The sequence below is a fragment of the Oryctolagus cuniculus genome, chromosome 10 (genome assembly GCF_051225735.1).
Source record: "Oryctolagus cuniculus isolate XC-2025 breed Fujian yellow rabbit chromosome 10, ASM5122573v1, whole genome shotgun sequence".
NCBI lineage: Eukaryota > Metazoa > Chordata > Mammalia > Lagomorpha > Leporidae > Oryctolagus > Oryctolagus cuniculus.
This window is the reverse complement of record NC_142876.1, coordinates 74,926,063-74,948,757: the sequence shown is the minus strand read 5'-3', so window position 1 is coordinate 74,948,757 and position 22,695 is coordinate 74,926,063. Positions and strand designations below refer to the sequence as shown.

Genomic DNA, 22,695 nt, shown 5'->3' with positions numbered 1-22,695 from the left:
ACCCACAGTGCCAGCATCCTATATGGGTGTCGGTTCAAGTCCCACCTGCTCCACCTTCAGTCCTGCTCTCTGCTGTGGCCTGGGAAATCAGTAGAAGATGGCCCAAGTCCTTGGGACCCTGCACCCTTGTGGGAGACCCAGAAGAAGCTCCTGGCTACTGGCACAGTTCCAGCTGTTGGGGCCATCTGGGGAGTGAACCAGCAGACCTCTCTCTTTCTGTCTCTGCCTCTCTCTAACTCTGCCTTTCAAATAAATAAAAACTTTGTTTTTTAAAAATAGCAGATGCAGGGCCGGCGCCACGGCTCACTAGGCTAATCCTCCGCCTAGCGGCACCGGCACACTAGTCCCGGTTGGGGCGCCGGATTCTGTCCCGGTTGCCCCTCTTCCAGGCCAGCTCTCTGCTGTGGCCAGGGAGTGCAGTGGAGGATGACCCAAGTCCTTGGGCCCTGCACCCCATGGGAGACCAGGAAAAGCACCTGGCTCCTGCCTTCGGATCAGCGCGGTGCGCCGGCCACGGTGGCCATTGGAGGGTGAACCAACGGCAAAGGAAGACCTTTCTCTCTGTCTCTCTCTCTCACTGTCCACTCTGCCTGTCAAAAAAAAAAAAAAAAAATAGCAGATGCAAAAAAAGATCACATTGACCATCCTGCTGATTTAAAAAAAAAAAAAGACACTCCTTAAATAAAGTGTTAAAGGACAAAAGTTGAAACTGAGAGAATATAGACTTTGTGCTCATAGAATAACTTATTTTTAAGAATGCTTAAGGGGCTGGCACCGTGGCTCACTTGGTTAATCCTCCGCCTGCACCACCAACATCCCATATGGGTGCCGGGTTCTAGTCCCGGTTGCTCCTATTCCAGTCCAGCTCTCTGCTGTGGCCCAGGAGGGCAGTAGAGGATGGCCCAAGTGCTTGGGCCTCTGCACCCACATGGGAGATCAGGAAGAAGCATCTGGCTCCGGGCTTCAGATCGGCACAGCGCCGGCCGTGGCAGCCATTTGGGGAGTGAACCAACGTAAGGAAGACCTTTCTCTCTGTCTCTCACTATCTATAACTCTACCTGTCAAATAAAAAAAAAAAAAGCTTAAAATTATATATACTTAAGGGGTACCACATGTTGTTTTGATACATGTATACATTGTGTAATGTCCATTACTAGTAAGTATATCTCCTTACATGTTTAACTTTTCTTTATGGTGTAAACATTCAAGATCCTTTTAGTTTTTTACAATGAAATATACAATACATTAAAATTATAGCCACTCTATAATAGAACCGTGGAACTTCTCATGCCTGTCTAGCTATAAATTAGTACCTGTGAATAAACTTCCCCATCTCCCTTTCCTCCTTGCCTCCTTGGTGTCTAGTAACCACTGTTCTACTTTTAACTTCTATAAGATCACCATTTTATTTATTTTTTATTTTTTAGATACCACACGTAAGAGATCATATTGTGTTTGTCTCTCTGTGCTTACTTTATTTTTACTTAACGTAATGACATCAGTTCCATCCATGTTGTCTTGGGTAATAACATTTCATCCTTTTTATGGCTGAGTAGTTTTCTATTGTACATTTGTACCACGTTTTCTTTATCTACATCAGTAGATGAACACTTTGGTTCTTGTCATTTCTTGGCTGTTGTGAATAGTATTGTGATAAACACAGAGGTGTAGATATTTCTTCATCAGAATGGTTTCATTTCCCTTGGATGTATATTCAGTTGTCCAGTTGCTGGATCATACAGTATTTCCTTTGTAGTTTGTGTACAGTATTTCCTTTTGTAGTTTGTTGAGTAAGCTCCATACTGCTTTCCATTATGACTACTAATTTACATTCCCACCAATAGTATGCAGGAATTCCCTTCCCTCCAGTTCTCACTAACACTTGTTATGTTTTGTCATGCCCATTCTAAATGGATGAGTTAATATTTCATCTTAGTTTTGATGTGCATTTCCATGATGATTAATGATATTGAGCATTTTTTCATATGCCTGTTGGCAATTTGTATTGTCTGTTTAGAACTACTGTCCATTTTTAAATTAGACTAATGTGTTGTTTTTTTGTTGTTGTTGTTATTGAGTTATTCTGGTTATTAACCCTTTGCAAGATACATAACTTGCAATACTTTCTCCCTTTCTGTAAGTTGTCTCTTTACTCAGTTGTTTCCTTTGCTGTTTAGAAACTCTTTAGTTTGATGAAATCCCATATGTCCAGTGTTTTATATAGATTTATTTTATTTGTTTGAAAGGCAGAATTACAGAGAGAAAGTGGGAGAGAGAGAAAGACAGATCTTCCATCCACTGGTAAATCCCCAAATTGCCACAAGGGCCAGAGGCTGGGCCATATCAAATCCAGGAGCTTGGAACTCCATCGGGTTCTCCACTCCATCTCACTCCATCTGGGTGATGGGCCCAAGCACTTGGCCTGTCTTCTGCTGTCTTCCCAGATATATTAAGAGAGGGCTGGATTGGAAGTGGAGCAGCTAGAATTTGAACCTGTGCCTGTAAGGGATGTCATTGTTACAGGTGGTTGCTTAACCTGCTGCTCCACAACACTGGTCTCCCATATATCTAATTTTGATTTTGTATACTGTTCTTTAGGGATCTGATACAAAAAAAAAAAAAAAAATTGCCTATTCTAATGTCCTAAAGTATTTCCCCTGTGTTTTCTCTTACTAGTTACAAAGTTTCAAGGCTTAAATATAGTCTTTAAACATTTTGAGATGGATTCTTGTACATGGTAAGAAGTGTCTAATTTCATTCTCATGCATGCAGATATCCAATTTTCCTGGCACAATTTATTAAAAACATTATCCTGTTTGCAGTACATGTTCATTGAACCTTTGTCAAAGATGGGTTTGCAGTAGATGTGTAGCTTTAATTCTGGGATCTCTGTTCTGTTTCATTAGCCTATGGATCTGTTTTTAATGCCAATATCATGCTGTTTTAATTACTGTTATCTTTATGATATATCTTAAAGCCAGGTAATAAAATGCTTCCTGTTTCTTCCTGGTTTTTTTTGTTTGTTTGTTTGTTTGTTTTTTAACTCAAGATCATGTATGGCTACTTGGAATCTTTTGTAGTTCCATAGAAATTTTAGTGGTGTTTTTCAAGTTCTGTGGAAAACGTCATTGGGATTTTGATAGAGATTGCATTGAATCTATAAATCACTTTGATTGATATGCACATTTTTAAATTGTTGGGGCTTCCAATCTATGGACACATAATGTATTTCCATTTCTTTGTGTCCTCTTCAGTTTATAGTTTTCTTTGTAGATATATTTCTCTTCTTTGGTTGAATTTTTTTTTTTTTTTTTTGACAGACAGAGTGGACAGTGAGAGAGAGAGACAGAGAGAAAGGTCTTTCTTTGCCGTTGGTTCACCCTCCAATGGCCGCTGCGGCCAGCGCACCGCACTGATCCGATGGCAGGAGCCAGGTGCTTCTCCTGATCTCCCATGGGGTGCAGGGCCCAAGGACTTAGGCCATCCTCCACTGCACTCCCTGGCCACAGCAGAGAGCTGGCCTGGAAGAGGGGCAACCGGGACAGAATCCGGCGCCCCATCCAGGACTAGAACCCGGTCGGTGTGCCAGCGCCACAAGGCGGAGGATTAGCCTATTGAGCCGCGGCGCCGGCCCTTTGGTTGAATTTTAATCTTAGATATTTTTAAAAATCTTTCTCAATTTATTGGATTGGTTTCTTGATTTCATTTTCAGGTGATTTATTATTTGTGTGTAAAAATGCTATTTTTTTATATATTGACTTTGTACTCTGCAACTTTGATCAGTTTGTTTATTTGTTCTAACATCTTTTTGATGTAGTCTTTGGGATTTTTCTATATATAGGGTAATGTCATCTGCAAACTGACAATTTGACTTCCTTCCTTCTAGTTTGAATGGCCTTTATTTCTTCCTCTTGCCTAATTCCTCTTGCTAGGTCTTCTAGTACAATTTTGAATAAAAGTACAGTAGGTATCTTTCTTTTGTTCCATATCTTAGAAAAGAAAGCCTTCAGCTTTTACCATCAATATGATGATAGTTGTTCACTTGCTATAAATGGTCTTTATTATGTTGTGGTATGTTCCTTCTATAACTAATTTGGTCAGAGTTTTTTTTTTAACCATAAAGGAATGTTGAGTTTTATCAATTGCCTTTTCTGTATCTATTGAGCTAATCATATGATTTTTGTCATTCATTCTGCTTCTATGATATATCACATTTATTGATTTGCATATGTTGAATCATCCTTGCATGGAGAATAATTTTTTAATGTGTAAATGTATTAATTTGCTAGTTTTTTATTGAATATATTTGCCTGTGTAGTCATCAGGGATATTGGGCTGTAGCTTTCTTTTCTTGTGTCTTTCTCTCATTCTGATATGAAGGTAATGCTGGCCTTATAGAAGGAGTTTGGAGTAATTCTTTTCCCTTCTATTTTTTGGAATCATTTAAGAAGAAAAATTGATGTTAATTGTTAGTTCTTTAAATGTTTTGTACAATTCAATAGTGAAACCATCTGTTCCTAGTTTTGTTTGTTTTGGTTGGAGATTTTAATTGCAGAGTCAATCTTGCTCCTTGTTTGTTGGTTTTTTAGATATCATATTTCATAATGATTCAGCCATGGTAAAGTATATGTGCCCAGCAGAGCTTCCATTTCTTCTAGGTTATAAAGCTTGTTGCCATATAATTGTTTATAGTAACTGCTAATCTTTTGTATATGTTTGATGTCACTTGCAATGTTTCTCTTTCCATTTTTGATTTCATGAATTTTATGAATTTGAATCTTCTTTTTTCTTAGTCTACTAAGAATTTGTCAATTTTATCTGTTACCTTTTTTATTTCATTTTTATATAGTTTTTTCTTAGTTTCTATGTCATTTGTGCTGCTTTCTTTTCCTTCTAATAATTTTTAATTTAATTTGTTCTTATTTATCTAATTCCTTTGATAGAGCCATAAATTCTTTGAGACTGTTCTACTTTTTTTAATGTAAATTTTATTATTATTATTATTTGACAGGTAGAGTTATAGATAGTGAAAGAGAGACAGAGAGAAAGGTCTTCCTTACGTTGGTTCACTCCCCAAATCGCCGCTATGGCCCGGAGCCAGGTGCTTCTTCCTGGTCTCCCTTGGGAGTGCAGGCGCCCAAGCACTTGGGCCATCCTCCACTGCCCTCCTGGGCCACAGCAAAGAGCTGGACTGGAAGAGGAGCAACTGGGACTAGAACCCGGCGCCAATATGGGATGCCCGCTATAAACTTGCCTTAGTACTGCTTTTGCTTTATGCCATTGGTTTTGTTATGTTATATTTTCATTTGCATTCATTTCAAGCAATTTAATAAATTGGTTGCTTAGTAATAAGTTTAATTTCTGTATGTATATATAGTTTTCAAAGTTTTTCTTGTTATGGATTTCTAGTTTTCTTGCATTATAGCAAACAAGGATACTTTGTATGATTTCTTTTTTTTTTTTTTTTTCTAATTTGTTAAGGTTTGTTTTGTGACCTGCCACAGGATCTATTCTGGAGGATGTTTCATGTGCTTTGGAAAAGATTATATATTCTGTAGCTGTTGGACAGAAAGTTCTGTAAGGTCCAAATGACCTAGGGTACAATTATACTCGTCATTTGTTGATTTTCTGATTTTCTGCCTGGAGGATCTGTCCAGATCTAAAAGTGGGATGTTTAAGGACCCTACTATTAATGTTGGAGTCTGTCTCTCTATTTAGTATTTTTTTTTTTTTTTTTTTGGACAGGCAGAGTTAAACAGTGAGAGAGAAAGAGAGAGAGAGAGAGAGAAAGGTCTTCCTTTTCCGTTGGTTCACCCCCCCAAATGGCTGCTACGGCCGGCGCTGCGCTGATCCGAAGCCAGGAGTCAAGTGCTTCCTCCTGGTCTCCCTTGCAGGTGCAGGGCCCAAGCATTTGGGCCATCCTGCACTGCTTTCCCAGGCCGCAGCAGAGAGCTGGACTGGAAGAGAAGCAACCAGGACAGAACCCAGTGCCCCAACCGGGACTAGAACCCGGGGTACCGGCGCCACAGGTAGAGAATTAGCCAAGTGAGCCGCGGCTCCGGCCTCTCCAGTTAGTATTATTATTATTTGCTTTATGTAGTTAGGTACTCCAATATTGAATACATATACATTCACAATTGTTATGTCCTCTTGCTAGATTGAACAGATTGTATAACAACCTTGCTTGTGTCTTTTTAATGCTTTAGATTTAAAATCTATTTTATCCTATATAAGTAGGGCTGCTCCTGATTTTTTTTTTTTTTTGCTTCATTTGTATGGACTATATTATTCCATCCTTTTTTTCTTTTTTTTTTTTTTAAGATTTATTCATTTATTTGAAAAGCAGAGATGGAGAGTGAGGAAGAGACAGAGAGATCTTTATCAGCTGGTTCATTCCCCTGATGGCTGCAATGACTGGAGCTGGGCCAGTCCAAAACTAGGAGCCTTGTACAGGTCTCCCACATGCTTGCAGGGGCTCAAGCACTTGGGCCCTTTTCCACTGCCCTCCCAGGTGCACTAGCAGGGAGCTGGATCAGAAGCAGAGCAGCCAGAAATCAAACCAGTGCCCACATGGGACACCAGTGCCACAGGCAGTGGCTCTACCCGCTATGCAACAGTGCCAGCCCTATTCTGTCCTGTCAGTTTCAGTCTATGTGTATCTTCAGAGTTACTGAATATCCTCAGTCACTGATAAGCGTGATATACTTGGATCTTTTTAATTCCATGTCTTTTTATTTGGAGTATTTAACCATTGGCAAATGCAGTCTTATTACTGCCATTTGATACTTATTTAATTTATTAAAGTTCCTTTCTTTATTTCAACTTCTGTTACAATCATCCTTTGTAGTTAAATTATTGTCTGCATTAGTGTACTTTGATTCTTTGCTTATCTGTTTTAGGCAAATGTATTACAGACTTTTGCTTTGTCCTTATCATGAGGCTTACAGATTTTTGCTTTTTGATTATCATGAGGCTTACAAAAAAATGTTTGGTTAAAATAAGCAATTTTTAAATGATGGCAACTTGACATTGATTATAAATATATGAAAACAAACCAACAAAAACCCCAAAGAGATAAGAAATAGTAATCAACAACCCTGCACTTACACTCCATTCTTTCCTACATTTTAAATTATTTTTCATTAGTTGAAAGACAGAGGGAATCAGATAGAGAAAGCTCCCATCCACCATTTTACTCCCAAAATGCCTGTAATAGCTGAGGTTCAGCCAGGGGAAAGCCAGGAATGAGATGCGTTCCAGATCTCCCACGTTGGTAGCAAGGCACCTAACCACTGGAGCCATCACTTGCTGCCTCCTGGGTTTACATAAGCAAGAAGCTAGAATAGGCTGCCAGAGCTATGTCTCAAACTTGGATATTCTGATATAGAATGCAGGCTTCCCAACTGGTTTCTTAACCACTAGGCCAAATACCATTTGCACACATTTTGAATTTTTGGTATTGTATTTTACCCATTTCCATATTGCTTATCTCAATATTGTTTTTATTTTTTAGTCTTCATACTAAAGATATGAATAGTTTGTATACCATGTTTACAATATTAGAAGACCCTGAATTTGCCTATATAGTTACTGGATTTTTGCTGCCTAAGCTAAACTCACTGATTGATGTCATGCCCACCGGCCACTGCTGATGCTGGCTAGAGTGATCAACTGTGGCCATGGAACTCTACTTGGTACTGAAGCAGGTCCAGAAACTGTCAGTAAGCACCTGTCTGCAGACACTGACCATTTGCATCCGCTCAGTGTTAGATTTTACCAGCTTGGCAGTGAGTTCCAAAAGTGAGTTTGTTACCGGAGAAATTGGAGGGTTCTTGTCTTCACGCAAGAAAGAATTCAGGCATGAGACAGAGTAGTGGGAGGTAAAATAGCAAGGTTTATTAGGGAAGGGACATCCGTAAGAACAGATGGGCACCTTTCCAGACAGGACCTGAGAGATAGTGCGCAGTCGCTCGGACTGGGGGTTGGGGGTGGGGGGCGAGGTTACATGGTTGAGTAGAGAGATTACACCTGGCCAGACCAGGCAGGCGGCTCAGCATAGAGGCAGAGGGCTGAGCGCACAGTCCGATTGAGGCTGGGGGTTTTTAAGGAAATGGGTCTTGCTGCCCCACCTCTGCTCCTCTTGGAACAAAGGGCTTTTTGGATGTAAACAGAAAAACTTCTGAGTTTTCCCCTGAAGGTATCAGACAGGAGGAAGCCTAGCTGGCGCCATCCTGAGTTTAGAGGAAGGGTGAGCAAGACTCCCTGGAGAATGGGGATCCTGAGCAGGGTGTCTGAAATGCAGATACTGGGCTGCAACTGGGAGATTGTGGAAGATTTGTCAGGTAGAAGGGGCAGGACCTCCACCTGGCAGGTTATCAGGTAGAAGGGGGCAGGGCAGGATGCGAATACCGGGCTGCCCCTGAAACATTGTCAGGATGATTTTGAGATGCAGATACATATGCTGGACATAGATGTCTTCTCTTTAGGCCTTTATGTCACACACACATAAGCTCATAACTGACTTCCTACCTAACAAGTTCCTGTGATTCATTGCTGTTTTCCAAGGTTGGAGAAGGGATGATAGAGAAGGTAAATCTATGTCAGTCTTACCTGGGTCTCATGGTTGTCGGACCCTGTGCAATCTTGGGGATGCATGCCAGTAATATGTAAGGCTAGTGGTGATAGACACCAAACCATCCGTGACCTCCAAGGCACAGGTTGTCTGCCTGATCCTGGGGCAAGTCTAGAGGCTTCTTCCACAGACATTGACCTAGACAATGGGAATGAGTAGGATCTGTCTAGTTTTGGGCTTCAGCAGCACAACAGTGAGTCCCAAGACATATTCATGTGATTGCCTGCTGTCTGTGTAAATTTTATGGATGTTCCCCTTGATCAACCAGCTGGCACTAAGCTGGGTCATCACTGGGTCTTACTGTCACCAGGCCATGTGACATCTCAGAGATTCATGCCAGGCCCACTTGAAGCTGGCGGTGGTACACACTGAAGTGAATTCATCCCACTGGAGGATGAGTCTCCCCCTGTTGCTGGGGGCAAGTCTAGAGCCTCTGTCTATAAGCTAGGGGATAAAGGTCTTTGGGCCTTTTCATCTGTTAGGTCTCATGGCATTGGGCCCAGCACTGGGCAATAGCCTAATCTCCTTTTCTTGCCCTATTCCCCAGTGGCTATAGTCTTGATGTTTAAGTTGGGGCAGAAGCACTCCCCAAGTCATCTGGCTATGGAGGGTCCAAATATTCATGCCTACAAGTGTGGGCCTGAGGACAAGGGCCGTAAGATTGTCTAATTCTGAATTTTTTCACTATGGGCATGAGATTCAAGTGTGTGGGCTGAATTGAATTCCCTCCCTCCTTCATACAGGAGATGCCTCTTTCCATCCTGTCCTACATGGAGTTTGGGGAGGGGTAATGCAGACAGCTGTTTCCCTCCTGATTTCTTCAATGTCACTTTGAATATTATTAGGCTAATACCAAGTACTAAGGCCTTTTGCCTGAGTCCTGTAGCTCTTTTGAAGATGACTTGGTGTGTGGATAGCTGTTTAAATTAGTGTCTCCAGAAAGGGGGTTGCCACATCTTACTCAGCCACCATGTTATTCCACTCTTTATCTTTTAAGCCTCCCCAGGTAATTTAAGTCACATTTTCAATTTAGTATTGCTTATAAAATATAGTAGATTGGTGATGGACTCTTAATTGCTTCTTTGGAGGCTTTCATTTCCTTTATGAAGGCTCCCACATTACATAAAACTTCTATTAAGTTATTCTCCTGTTTATAGTATTTTAATTTTATTTATTGGACATGACTGGGGCCTGAATTGCATTGAGGCATCCCACTCACTCCAAAGCTTCCAGATGAAATTATTTTTTAATGTCATTGGAATTTTTAAGAAATACTCTTTTAAAAATTATTTTTGTTCATTTATTTATTTGAAAGGCAGAGCAGCACATACACACACACAGAGAGAGAGAGAGAGAGAGAGCAAAAGAGAGAGAGATGGTGGTAGTGTATCTTCCATCTGCTCATTCATTCCTTAAATGGCCACAAAAGCCAGTGGTTGGCCAGGCCAAAACCAGGAGCCAGGAACTGCATCCTGGTCTCTATCATGGGTGGCAGGAGCCCAAGTACTTGGGCCATCGTCCATACTTTCCCAGGCACATTAGCAAGAACTGGGTCAGAAAGAGCAGCTGGCACACTAGAACTGGCACTCTGATATAGAATGCCAGCACCTCAAGCAATGACTTAACTCACTGCACTACAATGCCAGCTCCTCCAGATGGGATCTTAAGAGATCTGACAAAATAGAGGAAAAGTTAGGAATTCTTACCAAAGCCACCTCTTTCTGATCTGCAGTGTCTAGTTGAGAGAAAAGGTTTCTCTGTACGTTGTTGAAACCAAACACTTTACACCATCTTTGATGTTATATTCTCAGGCCTTAGTATCTCAATGTCTTTCCCATAGCTTAAAGTTTCTTTGCCCTGTTTTGATGATTGCAGATCAACTTCTTACTAAAGACTAACTCAGTAGATTGAGAGAATGAGTAGGACATTAGGACCAGCCAGGACTCAAGTCTTGTGATATAGATAGGTAGCATCTTGATGTTAGATTTTGTCTTGAGTTTTTGTTTTTCATTTTTGTTTGTTTTAACAGGAACCCCAGGCCAGGGCAAATATTGTGGCAGCTATCTACTTATAACCCCAAACTGCAACCCACTTTTGCTATCATCAAAATCTCTGAAAGAATACAATGGCTGTCCTATCACTGGCTAATCAAAGGAAGACAATGAACACCATGAACCATCCAAAGACTTGCAACAAGTTGAACACATGCCTTGCAACCCCAACTTCAAGCTTAACTGTTTCCTTACCCTGCTCTCCAAGGGGAGTTTGGAAATTAAGTGATAGCTGTCCATAGTCCTTGCCCTGCACTTGGGAAACTAAACATCTACTTTCTTCCATCCCCACAGTGTCAGTGATTGGCTTGCTTTGCATCAGGCAGCAAGACCCAGGTTTGGGGGATCTGTAACATTGTTCTCTAAATTTGTATTGGTGGAAGAAAACATTTATAAGAGCTGATTTTTTGAATTGTGAATCTTTTGTACTTGGTTTTGGTTCTACTTTAGTAAGTTGTTGATCCACAGCTTCCCAGAAGTGGTCCTTGTTTTCCCTTTTCTGTCTTGCATAATTTGTTACAAGGTAAAAAATTATTATAAGGTTCTCTTTTTCACCTTGCTTGAGAGTTTGGCTTGATATGGAAAAAAGTCTGAGATGTCTTTAAATTTAATTAGACCATGGACCAGGGATGGAAAGAAAGAGATGGATGAGGTTAATCAATAATAAATAAAATACAAAACACTATTTTATATCCTTAAGTGAATGTTAAAAGCTTATGTCAACTATTATTGCAATTTCCTAGGGACCACAGTATCCTGCTTGTAGCCCCAACCAATCCAGAGGCAAAAGCTACTGCTTGTGGACTGCCCATTTATCCCAGAGCCCTCCCCACTTTGGGTAATCCTGCCCTTCCTATCTAGAGTAGATTCAGTGTAATTAATTTGTACTGCCTTCCCCAATTTTTCATTGTAAAGTACTCTGGCTTCTTAGATATGGAGGGTTGAAAATTCTAATATAGAATTCTGTATAGGAAGGAAAAAGGAAAATGGATGTGTTTTTAGCTAAAAAACGTAAGGGAAACATGAAGGTTTGTTTTAGAAAACCATTTATTTTGTTTAATTCAGAGGTGATTCAAAGGTTATTTTAAAATAATGATCTATGATGGAAATAAAAGTAAGGCAAGAAATAATCAGTATGTAGGAATGAGGTATAAAGAAATAATAAATATATACTTTTGATAAGGAAAGTTGATGGGAGAGAGAGTAATTCTTCTGTTTGTGAGAGAGAAGTTTGTGTTGTAAAAAAGAGGAGGGGGAAAGTAAGTTTTTGTAGTAAGGCACAATGATTGGTTATTCTAATAGGAAAAAGAAGGCTAAAAATAAAGGTCTAAATGAGTTGTAGAAAATCTGAGCAAGTTGTTGAAGTTTTTGGAAAATGAATCTTATAAATGGAATTTTGTGTGTGGCCAATCTGGCTAAAATTGAAAGAGCAATGTATGTGAGTGGTTTTAAAACTTAAATTTGATATTGCAGGTATACAACTGATAAAAATTTGTATTTGGTCTTTTGCTGTATAAACAATGAAATGCTTTTTGAATATTGGCCTCTTAATAAGAAACTATGAAAGATTTTTATTTATCTTTAGACCAAGGTTATATTTTTATCAAAATAATTTCGGGTGCTTCATCTTGTCATTATCAAGATCTTTGCTTGCCTAAACAAACTATCTGTTAGTAAGATCTAAGACTTCTTCAACTGTGTAACCTCTATTTGTCTAAAAATCTTTTGTCACTTTGGGTTAATGGTTTACTAAGTGTTGTTTACTCAATTACCTGTTTTATTGTTTTTAAAGATTTATTTATTTTGAAACTCAAGAGTTAAGAGAGAAGGGGACAGACAGAGAGAGAGAGAGATTTTCCATCTGCTGGTTCACTGCCTAGCTGGCCGCCACAGCCAGTACTGGGCCAGGCTGAAGCCAGGAGCCACGAGCTTCATTGGAATCTCTCATGTGGGTGGCAGGGGCCCAAACACTTTGGCCATCTTCTGCTGCTTTTCCCAGACCATTAGTGGGGAGTTGGATAGGAAGTGGAGCAGGTGGGACTCAAACTGATACCCATATGGGATGCCAGTGTCGCAGGCTGCAACTTTACTTGCTATGGTGCAGTGCTGTCCTCCACAATGACCTGTTTTAAAATTTTTGAATTTTTCATGAATTTGCCTCAAATTTTAAATCGCATCTTTTTGACCAAGAATTGATTTTGGAATTTTTTAGTTGAGTCCTTAGAGAGCTTCAAAGGATCTATCTCTCATCTTGTAGAGATAGTAAACTAATTAGGCTTGCTCCACATATTGAAATGTGTGGGAAACTTTATCGAATATTAAAGTGATGTTGGGTTTTGTTATCAATGTGATCTAAAAAATATGTAAAGTTTGTAGAAGCTCAGTCCTGGTGTGATGCTGTTAGTAATAATTCTGATTATTATTTTACAATGCAAAAAACAACCCAATTTCCTTATGGTATATCATTATTATAATTAACTCTCTCTAGATTTTTATTTTTTGTTTTTAATTTTTTTAAGATTTATTTATTTATTTAAAAGTCAGAGTTACACAGAGAAGCATCCACTGGTTCACTCCCCATTGGCTGCAACAACCGGAGCTGTGCCAATCCAAAAGCAGGAGCCATGAGCTTCTTCCAGGTCTCCCACACGGGTGCAGGGGCCCAGGGACTTGGGCCATCTTCTACTGCTTTCCCAAGCATAGCAGAGAGCTGGATTGGAAGTGGAGCGGCCAAGACTCAGACAGGCGCCCCTATGGAATGTGGCACTGTAGGAGGCAGCTTTACCAACTATGCCATAGCACTGGCCCCAACAAGTACTCTTAAATGCAAGTTCTTGACATTTCATGTAAGTAGACTAGGTAAGAATTTTCAGGACTCTTAACAGAGAAATGTCTGAATTCACAAAATTATTAACCAAAGATTAATTACATGAAGCAAAATGAACTGATAGAAAATTATAGGATTGTTGTAGCCTCTAAAAAAAGATTTATTTTATTTGAAAGTCAGAGTTACAGAGAGAGAGGGAAAGACAGATAAGAGATCTTCCATCCACTGTTTCATTTCCCAAATGACCAGGGCTGGACCAGTCTGAAATCAGGGGCCAGGAGCCTAGAACTCTGTCCAGGTCTCCCACATAGGTGACAGGGCCCAAGCACTTGGACCATCTTTCATTGCTTTTCCCAGGCCATTAGAAGGGAGCTGGATGGGAAGTAAAGCAGCCAGGACACTAACCAGCATGACTGGGCTGTCTTAGTATTTAAAATTTCTTTATACATATCGCAGGTACAGTCTGATGGCAGCCTTGGTTTGGCTTTCTAACCTTGAGCAGTTTTTTTGTTTTTGTTTAATATTTATTTATTCTTCATAGAGTGACACAGAGAGAAAGAGAAAGAGAAAGAGAAAGAGAAAGAGAAAGAGAAAGAGAAAGAGATCTGCTAGTTTATTCTCCAAATGGCTACAACATATCCAGGGTTCGGCCATTCCAGAATGAAGCCAGGAGCCAGAAATTCCATCTGGATCTCCCACATGGGTGATAGGGAACTACGTACTTGGGCCACCTTCTGCCTTTCCAGGCACATTAGCTGCAGCTAGATTGAAAGCAGAAGATACGGGACTCGAACTAGTGCTCCAGTATGGAATGTAGTCATTGCAGGCATCCTTAACCCACTGCTGCAATACCAGAGTTTTTTGGTTTGTTTTATAATTTGATATTCTACATAGCCAATTATTGTTCTTGCTGCTTTAAATAAATGATCAGGTCAAATTTCATGATGCTAAGCTTATTTTATGATCAAATAAATCTTACTGTGATTGTGGTTGGTAGAAATTGAGATAATTGTAGAGAGAAAAGTTGTCTTCAAAGAAAAATGATAATATACCTGTTATTGGATTGTAGTCTTATGCATTGTTTTTGAGTTTTTATTATCTACTTGCAGCCTAGACTAGATCATTTATTATTATTATAGGTTCCTCCAATCTAATTTTTTTCCACAATTCTGATCTGAAATTACTAAGAACAAAAACTGCTATTTTCTGATGAACTGAAGTTGAGAACCTGATGTAAATTTTAAGGAACAAATCTCACCCAATTTCCCATGGGTAGTTGGTAAGCTTTTGGGCTTAGGCTCTTGATTCAGGTCTATTGTGCAAACTTGATTTTTTTTAATACTCTTAGTTTTGTTTCTTTTTTTTTTTTAAAGGATTTTATTTATTTGAAAGTCAGAAATTAGAGAGAGAGAGATCTTTCATCCACTGGTTCACTCCCAAAATGGCCACAACAGCCAGGAATGGGCCAGGCTGAAACCAGGAGCGAGGAGCTTCTTCCAGGTTTCCCACATGGGTACAGAGACCTAAGCACTTGGGCCATTTTCCCTGCTTTCCCAGGCACATTAGCAAGGAGCTGAATGGGAATAAGAGCAGCCTGGATTCGAGCCTGCGCCCAATATGGAATGCTGACACTGCAGACGTCAGCTTAACTCGCTGTGCCACAGCACCAGACTGCTATACTCTTAGCTTTGTTTTGTGTTATTTCCTTTAGCTTTTGTACCCCTGCATGACCAACCTCTGTACCAATGGAGCCCTTAAAAGAATGTCCTGGCCTAGCATTTCAGGAAGAATGCTTTGAATACCTGTGGAACTAACAAAATTGATCTTAACTACTGTAAACTCCAGGCAGACTTAGCTTGAGAGCCAATCCTTCCAGACCTCTTTCTGCACAAATTAAAGAGTTTCAACACTCGTGCTCACTTCGGCAGCACATATACTAAAATTGGAACGATACAGAGAAGATTAGCATGGCCCCTGCGCAAGGATGACACGCAAATTCGTGAAGCGTTCCAAATTTTTGAGGACACGCAGTTTAACTACCATCGCAAGAAGAACATCGCAGCTGAGTGCAAGGAGGGCAAACAGGAGAAAGAGGAGGCTGACTGCTACCAGCGCCTGAAGGATGAGGTGGTGCGAGCTCAGGTGCAGCTGCAGCTCTTCAAACTTTACCATAACGAAGGGGAAATCGAGACGCTCAACAAGGAACTGGCCTCCAAGAACAAAGAGATTGAGAAGGACAAGAAGCGTATGGACAAAGTAGAGGATGAACTGAAGGAGAAGAAGAAGGAGCTGGGCAAAATGATGCGGGAGCAGCAGCAGATCGAGAAGGAGATCAAGGAGAAGGACTCGGAGCTGAACCAGAAGCGCCCTCAGTACATCAAAGCCAAGGAGAACACGTCCCACAAAATCAAGAAGCTCGAGACAGCCAAGAAGTCTCTGCAGAATGATCAGAAGCACTACAAGAAGCGTAAAGGGGACATGGACGAGCTGGAGAAGGAGATGCTGTCCGTGGAGAAGGCCTGGCAGGAGTTTGAAGAGCGCATGGAAGAGGAGAGTCAGAGTCAGGGCAGAGACTTGACGCTAGAGGAGAATCAGGTGAAGAAATACTACCGGTTGAAAGAGGAAGCCAGTAAGAGAGCAGCTACCTTGGCCCAGGAGAAGTTTAATCGAGACCAGAAAGCTGATCAAGACCGTCTAGATCTGGAAGAGCGGAAGAAAGTGGAGACGGAGGCCAAGATTAAGCAGAAGCTGTGGGAGATTGAAGAGAATCAGAAGCGGATTGAGAAACTAGAGGAATATATCACCACCAGCAAACAGTCCCTAGAGGAGCAGAAGCAGCTAGAGGGGGAGCTGACAGAGGAGGTAGAGATGGCCAAGCGGCGTATCGATGAGATCAATAAGGAGCTGAACCAGGTGATGGAGCAGCTAGGGGATGCCCGCATTGACCGCCAGGAGAGCAGCCGCCAGCAACGGAAGGCAGAGATAATGGAAAGCATCAAGCGCCTTTACCCTGGCTCCGTGTACGGCCGCCTCATTGACCTCTGCCAGCCCACACAGAAGAAGTGTTAGATTGCTGTGACCAAGATGTTGGGCAAGAACATGGATGCCATTATTGTTGACTCAGAGAAGACGGGCCGGGACCGTATTCAGTATATCAAGGAGCAGCGTGGGGAGGAGCCTGAGACCTTCTTGCCTCTTGACTACCTGGAGGTGAAACCAACAGATGAGAAGCTCCGGGAGCTGAAGGGGGCCAAGCTCGTGATTGATGTGATTCGCTATGAACCACCCCATATCAAAAAGGCCCTGCAGTATGCGTGCCGTAATGCCCTTGTCTGTGACAACGTGGAAGATGTCTGCCGCATTGCCTTTGGAGGCCACCAGCGCCACAAGACAGTGGCACTGGATGGGACCCTGTTCCAGAAGTCAGGAGTGATCTCTGGTGGGGCCAGTGACCTGAAGGCCAAGGCGCGGCGCTGGGATGAGAAAGCAGTGGATAAGCTGAAAGAGAAGAAGGAGCGGCTGACAGAGGAGCTAAAAGAGCAAATGAAGGCAAAGCGGAAAGAGGCAGAGCTGCGCCAGGTGCAGTCTCAGGCCCATGGCCTGCAGATGCGGCTCAAGTACTCACAGAGTGACCTAGAGCAGACCAAGACACGACATCTGGCCCTCAATCTGCAGGAAAAGTCCAAGCTGGAGAGTGAATTAGCTAACTTTGGGCCTCGCATTAATGACATCAAGAGGATCATCCAGAGCCGAGAGAGAGAGATGAAAGATTTGAAGGAGAAGATGAACCAGGTAGAGGATGAGGTGTTCGAAGAGTTTTGTCGGGAGATTGGTGTGCGCAACATCTGGGAATTTGAGGAAGAGAAGGTGAAGCGGCAGAATGAGATCGCCAAGAAGCGTTTGGAGTTTGAGAACCAGAAGACTCACTTGGGTATCCAGTTGGATTTTGAAAAGAACCAACTGAAGGAGGACCAGGATAAAGTCCACATGTGGGAGCAGACAGTGAAAAAGGATGAAAATGAGATAGAAAAGCTGAAGAAGGAGGAGCAAAGACACATGAAGATCATAGATGAGACCATGGCCCAGCTACAAGACCTGAAGAACCAGCACCTGGCCAAGAAGTCGGAAGTGAATGACAAAAATCACAAGATGGAGGAGATTCGTAAGAAACTTGGGGGCGCCAACAAGGAAATGACCCATTTACAAAAGGAGGTGACAGCCATCGAGACCAAGCTGGAACAGAAGCGCAGCGACCGCCACAACTTGCTCCAGGCCTGCAAGATGCAGGATATCAAGCTGCCGCTGTCGAAGGGCACCATGGATGATATTAGTCAGGAAGAGGGTAGCTCCCAGGGGGAGGATTCAGTGAGTGCTTCACAAAGAACGTCCAGCATCTACGCACGAGAGGCCCTCATTGAGATCGACTACGGTGACCTGTGTGAGGATTTGAAGGATGCCCAGGCTGAGGAGGACATCAAACAGGAGATGAGCACACTGCAGCAGAAGCTGAATGAGCAGCAGAGTGTGCTTCAGCGTATTGCTGCCCCCAACATGAAAGCCATGGAAAAGCTGGAGAGTGTCCGTGACAAGTTCCAGGAGACCTCTGATGAGTTTGAGGCAGTCCGAAAGCGAGCAAAGAAGGCCAAGCAGGCATTCGAACAGATCAAGAAGGAGCGCTTTGACCGCTTCAATGCTTGTTTTGAATCTGTGGCTACCAACATTGATGAGATCTATAAGGCTCTGTCCCACAACAGCAGTGCCCAGGCATTCCTGGGTCCTGAGAACCCAGAGGAGCCCTACTTGGATGGCATCAACTATAACTGCGTGGCTCCTGGCAAACGCTTCCGGCCTATGGACAACTTGTCAGGAGGGGAGAAGACAGTGGCAGCTTTGGCCCTGCTTTTTGCCATCCACAGCTACAAGCCAGCCCCCTTCTTCATCCTGGATGAGATCGATGCTGCCTTGGATAACACCAACATTGGCAAGGTAGCAAATTACATCAAGGAGCAGTCGACTTGGAACTTCCAGGCCATCGTCATCTCTCTCAAGGAAGAGTTCTACACCAAGGCTGAGAGCCTCATTGGAGTCTATCCCGAGCAAGGGGACTGTGTGATCAGCAAAGTCCTGACCTTCGACCTCACCAAGTACCCAGATGCCAACCCCAACCCCAATGAGCAGTAACAGTAGTTTCTGCCCTCTGCCCTGTCTGGATCCCTAAACTGCCCCTCTGCCAGTCTTTGGATATTTGTGGCTCCCAACCTTCCCTTACCTCCTAGCCCTGTTTGGTGTAGTCATGGGATTTAGCACTGCTGTCAAGCCTGAAGAGGAACAGAGATGATGTTAGGTCTGGAGCAAAAAGTCATGAGCCACAGGGAGCATCCTGGTCTCTGGAAGGAGGCGCTGAGCTGAGCTGGGCTGAACAGGACCATCTGTCCGTCTTCCCCTGCCCGGATCCTTCCCCACCATCCATACTCATGGGTCCCTTGGGTATTTTGCCCACTTTATGTGTGGGTGTGTGTGGGTGTGTGTGGATGTTCACCTGTGTGCATGTGTGTGCAGAAAAATAAAAGATACTGGAGACTTTTAGAAGGAGCCTAGGATGAATTTGACTCCAGGAGCGCTTAGGATGACAGCACTCCAGAGCTGGACAAAGGTGCTCCAGGCCTCCTAGGAGTCCTCAGCAGTCACCTGAAGCTGTCCTCACTCACTCACTCGTGTGTTCATTCACTTGTTTATTCGTCAAACACATATGGAGTGCCCTCTGTGCAACTGTGTGCTTGGAATTGAGAGTTGAACCATGCATGCTCTCTGTCCGGGTAAGGAGATACAATGGGTTCGTGAATTACTGGGGTTAGCTGAACGTTGCTATGTGCTTTGAATATGAGAAGAGGACAGTTACGTCCAGGTAATTGGTAATTGTCACATTTAAGCTGGACCTTGACAGACTGGTAGGGTTTTAGTTAGGCACTGAGATCAGTTACGGTTTCTGGTCCCACTTTTCATCAGTTTGACGCTGGGCAAGTCGTTTGGCCTTTCTGTGCCTCACTTGTCTCATCTGTAAAATGAGGCTAAGAATATTACCTACCTCATAGGATTTAACGATGTCAAGCTCCTCACTGGAGGCCTTATCCTTGTGTGGAGCCCACTAGGTGCCGACCTCTCAGAATACAAGCCTTCTCATGCCTGGACTTCCGAGGGTTTCTCATCCTGGCCGTTAGGGACAATCTGAGATGCTGTAAATGCCCTGGTAACTGGGAGAGTTCCAGGGCACTGATGAGGTTTACCTGGTAAGTGGAGGGCCGGGGTAAACCTATAGCTTCAGCCATGGATGATAACCGGGTGCCTGGGCTCCAGCCTGGGTTGTGAGGAAGCAGGGAAGAGGTAGCCTGGGCCACATCCCAGCCTAACGCACGTGAGACTCCTCTTGGGGACTCCCCTCCTGAGCTAGAAGGACCATGCAGTGGCAGTAACGCCTGGCACGAGGGCTTCAGCCTTTATCACTTGTACACATCAGACTTTGGTCTCGTCTGTATATTTGTTGTTTAAGTTGAATCGGTTCCAGTTACCTAAGTAATGCAGGAATCCATTCTCCTTTTAAGCAATTAGGTTGTACAGACAAGGGACAAGACAAGTTTCATTCAGCTACCGACTACTCCCCCCTCCCGCTCCTCCCCACCCTGTCCCTTTCCTGCTGTTATACTTCATTTAGACTTTGTTTTAACATTCTTACATAGATAAGTTCGTTGGAAATACTGTGTTTAATGCATATGGCATATTGAATTGTTCTGCAGTTTGCTTGCTTTGCCTAACAATGTGTTTGAGATCTATGCATGTTGCTAAGTGTAGATCATTCTCTTCTCTGTAATTGCTGTATGGATCACCATATGACCCTACTGCATTTTACTATCCATTTCTCTAGGGTTGACATTAAGACTGTTTTTAGTTTTTCCTATTACAAAATAATACACAGGAATATCCATATACCTGTGTGAAAGTGTGTGTGAGTATGTGTGTGTGAGAGAGAGAGAAAGAGAGAAGGGGTGAGGGGAATTATTCCTCATAATGGAATTGTGAAGTCAGGAATGTATATGTTTGTTTTTCAGAGATAACTTCCAAATTGCCCTCCTGTAATATTTACTCAGTATTTTTTTCTTGAGGTGTTCTGAGGTCTCCCGTTGTCATCTACATCCGCTTCACCCTAAGTAGTAATAGCTGTGAAGTCACAGGTTTGATGTGCTATGTATGTATTTTTCTAATACATATTAAAAGGCATAACTATCAGAAAAAAAAAAAGAGTTTCAACACTGACTTCTAGTCATCAATGACAGGTCCATCCATACCCCAGCACAGGGGCACAATCAAAGCCTTATCACAGGTTTATTGAATAGCACTGCTTTTGGATAAATATATTAAACAGAAGAGAGAAATAAAAACATGAAAGTTGTCAGCACCAAAACATCAGACTGTAGTAAAATGCAGTCAGGAAGCATAAAGGTGGGATCTCATCATATATGCCTGTGATAAAAACTATTATAAAGACTTTCCAAAAATGACAACCTTGCATAAAGGCTATTGCGGCCTTACACACACTAAAAAAATGCTTTTACAAGGACTCACTCCTACCTAGTCAAGGATCATAGTTTCACAGTAACTTTTACTCCTTTCACCTTTGTAAATTTTACCTACTGTTAACTTCCCCAGATAGGCCTGTGATCCAATATAACCCACATACTCCAGACTTGCAGATTCCCAAATAAATGCAGTATCTTAGGAAAATCCCTTTTTATTTTAGGTCAGCAGAATCTAAAAATCTAAATTTTAGCAAGCTAAAGGAAAAACTAGTTAGTCTTCATTCCTTTGGCTGTCCAAATTATAGACTCCGCTTTTTTAGATGAGAAGGAAGGTAATGCCTTAGGGGCTTTAACCTTAACCTATACCATCCTCCAGGATATTATAGTAAAACATTGGATTCTACCACCTTTTCACTCCCTGTTTGCCCCAGAGTAGTCCTTGCTGCATCCCTATTAGTCAAGGTGACTAAGGAGGTAGTCATGGTACCCTCCCAGTTGTGTTTCTGTCTCTTGCTTTAGAAGCTCTCATTGTTTTTAATTTTGAAAAAAATATTATTTTTTAGCTATATAAGAGAGAGAGAGATGAGAATGAGAATGAGAAATCCTCCATATACTAGTTTATTCCTCAAAGGCAAGCAATAACTGGAGCTGGGCCAGGCTGAAACCAGGAGCAGAAGCCTGGGACTCAGTCTGGGTCCCCAGTCAATTGGGTTATTATCTATTGGCAGAAAACTGAAATTAGCAGAGCTGGGACTTAAAACCCTGACGCCCTGATAGGGATGCAGGACTTCCAAATGGCATATTTACCACTGCACCAAGTGTCTTCACTCTTTAGAAACTCTCTTAAAGTCACACAACATTCAGCTCCTTTTTGCCAATCAGCCCACTTCCTGTGAGCTGCTCCTATAAGGCACTCCTCATATCATTCTTTGATGCTGTAATAAACCCTAACCTTGCAGTTCTCCCCACCCCCCCTTTTTTCAGATGAGACTCCACTTGAATGCTTCACTGTGACATCTCACCCTTTTCCCCCTGCAGAGGATCTTCAGGAGACTTCCCTGAACAGTGCTGAGTTCTACTGGTTCAAAGATGGCTCATGTTTTGAAAATAACACTGGTCAATTTTGTGCAGGTTAGGTTACCATTTCCTTACGTGTTTTAAAAGCAATCCCTTTGCATTTGGCCTGTAAGTCCAGCAGGTGGAGCTGTTTATCTTCACTCAAGCCTGTCCCTTTGCTAAAGGAAAAACTGTTAAGTGATGCTCTGAGTTTACAATGTTATGGAAGGAGAGAGGTTTCCTCATGTCCAGAGGAAGTAAAAGTTCCACTAGATGCAACACGGTTACCAGCTGCTGTGATCATTCTGAAAGTTCCAGACCATGCAGAACTAGACTTTGGGTACTAAAGGAAACCACCTTGCAGGTAGTGCCAAAAACAGTGATTCATATGAACATCCTACTCAGGAGGCCGGTGTTGTGCTGCACTCGAGTAAGCTGTGGTGCTGACATCCCAAATGAGCACTGATTTGAGTCATGACTGCTTGGCTTCTGATCTAGCTCCCCTGCCATCCATGTGGGAAACTTGGATGGAGATCCAGGCTCCTGGCTTCAGCCTGG

The 22,695-nt window shown here is 42.4% G+C and overlaps 1 protein-coding gene, 1 non-coding gene and 1 pseudogene across 3 annotated transcripts in view; all 3 read left to right on the top strand.

Moving 5' to 3' along the window:
- Nucleotides 1–2,695: 2,695 nt before the first annotated feature.
- ZNF717 (zinc finger protein 717) overlaps nt 2,696–22,695 on the top strand; it is a 56,068-nt gene continuing 36,068 nt past the window's right edge. The window contains 1 exon segment of the mRNA XM_051851459.3: nt 2,696–2,737. The gene's annotated coding sequence lies outside the window, so the exon portion shown is untranslated.
- LOC100355373 (structural maintenance of chromosomes protein 1A pseudogene) lies at nt 7,680–20,797 on the top strand (annotated as a pseudogene). The gene is made up of 3 exons (XR_016213822.1): nt 7,680–7,800; nt 9,180–9,287; nt 15,387–20,797. The product of XR_016213822.1 is annotated as a structural maintenance of chromosomes protein 1A pseudogene (transcript).
- LOC127492520 (U6 spliceosomal RNA) lies at nt 15,423–15,529 on the top strand. Its single transcript, XR_007922035.1, has one exon. It is a non-coding gene; the product is annotated as a U6 spliceosomal RNA (small nuclear RNA).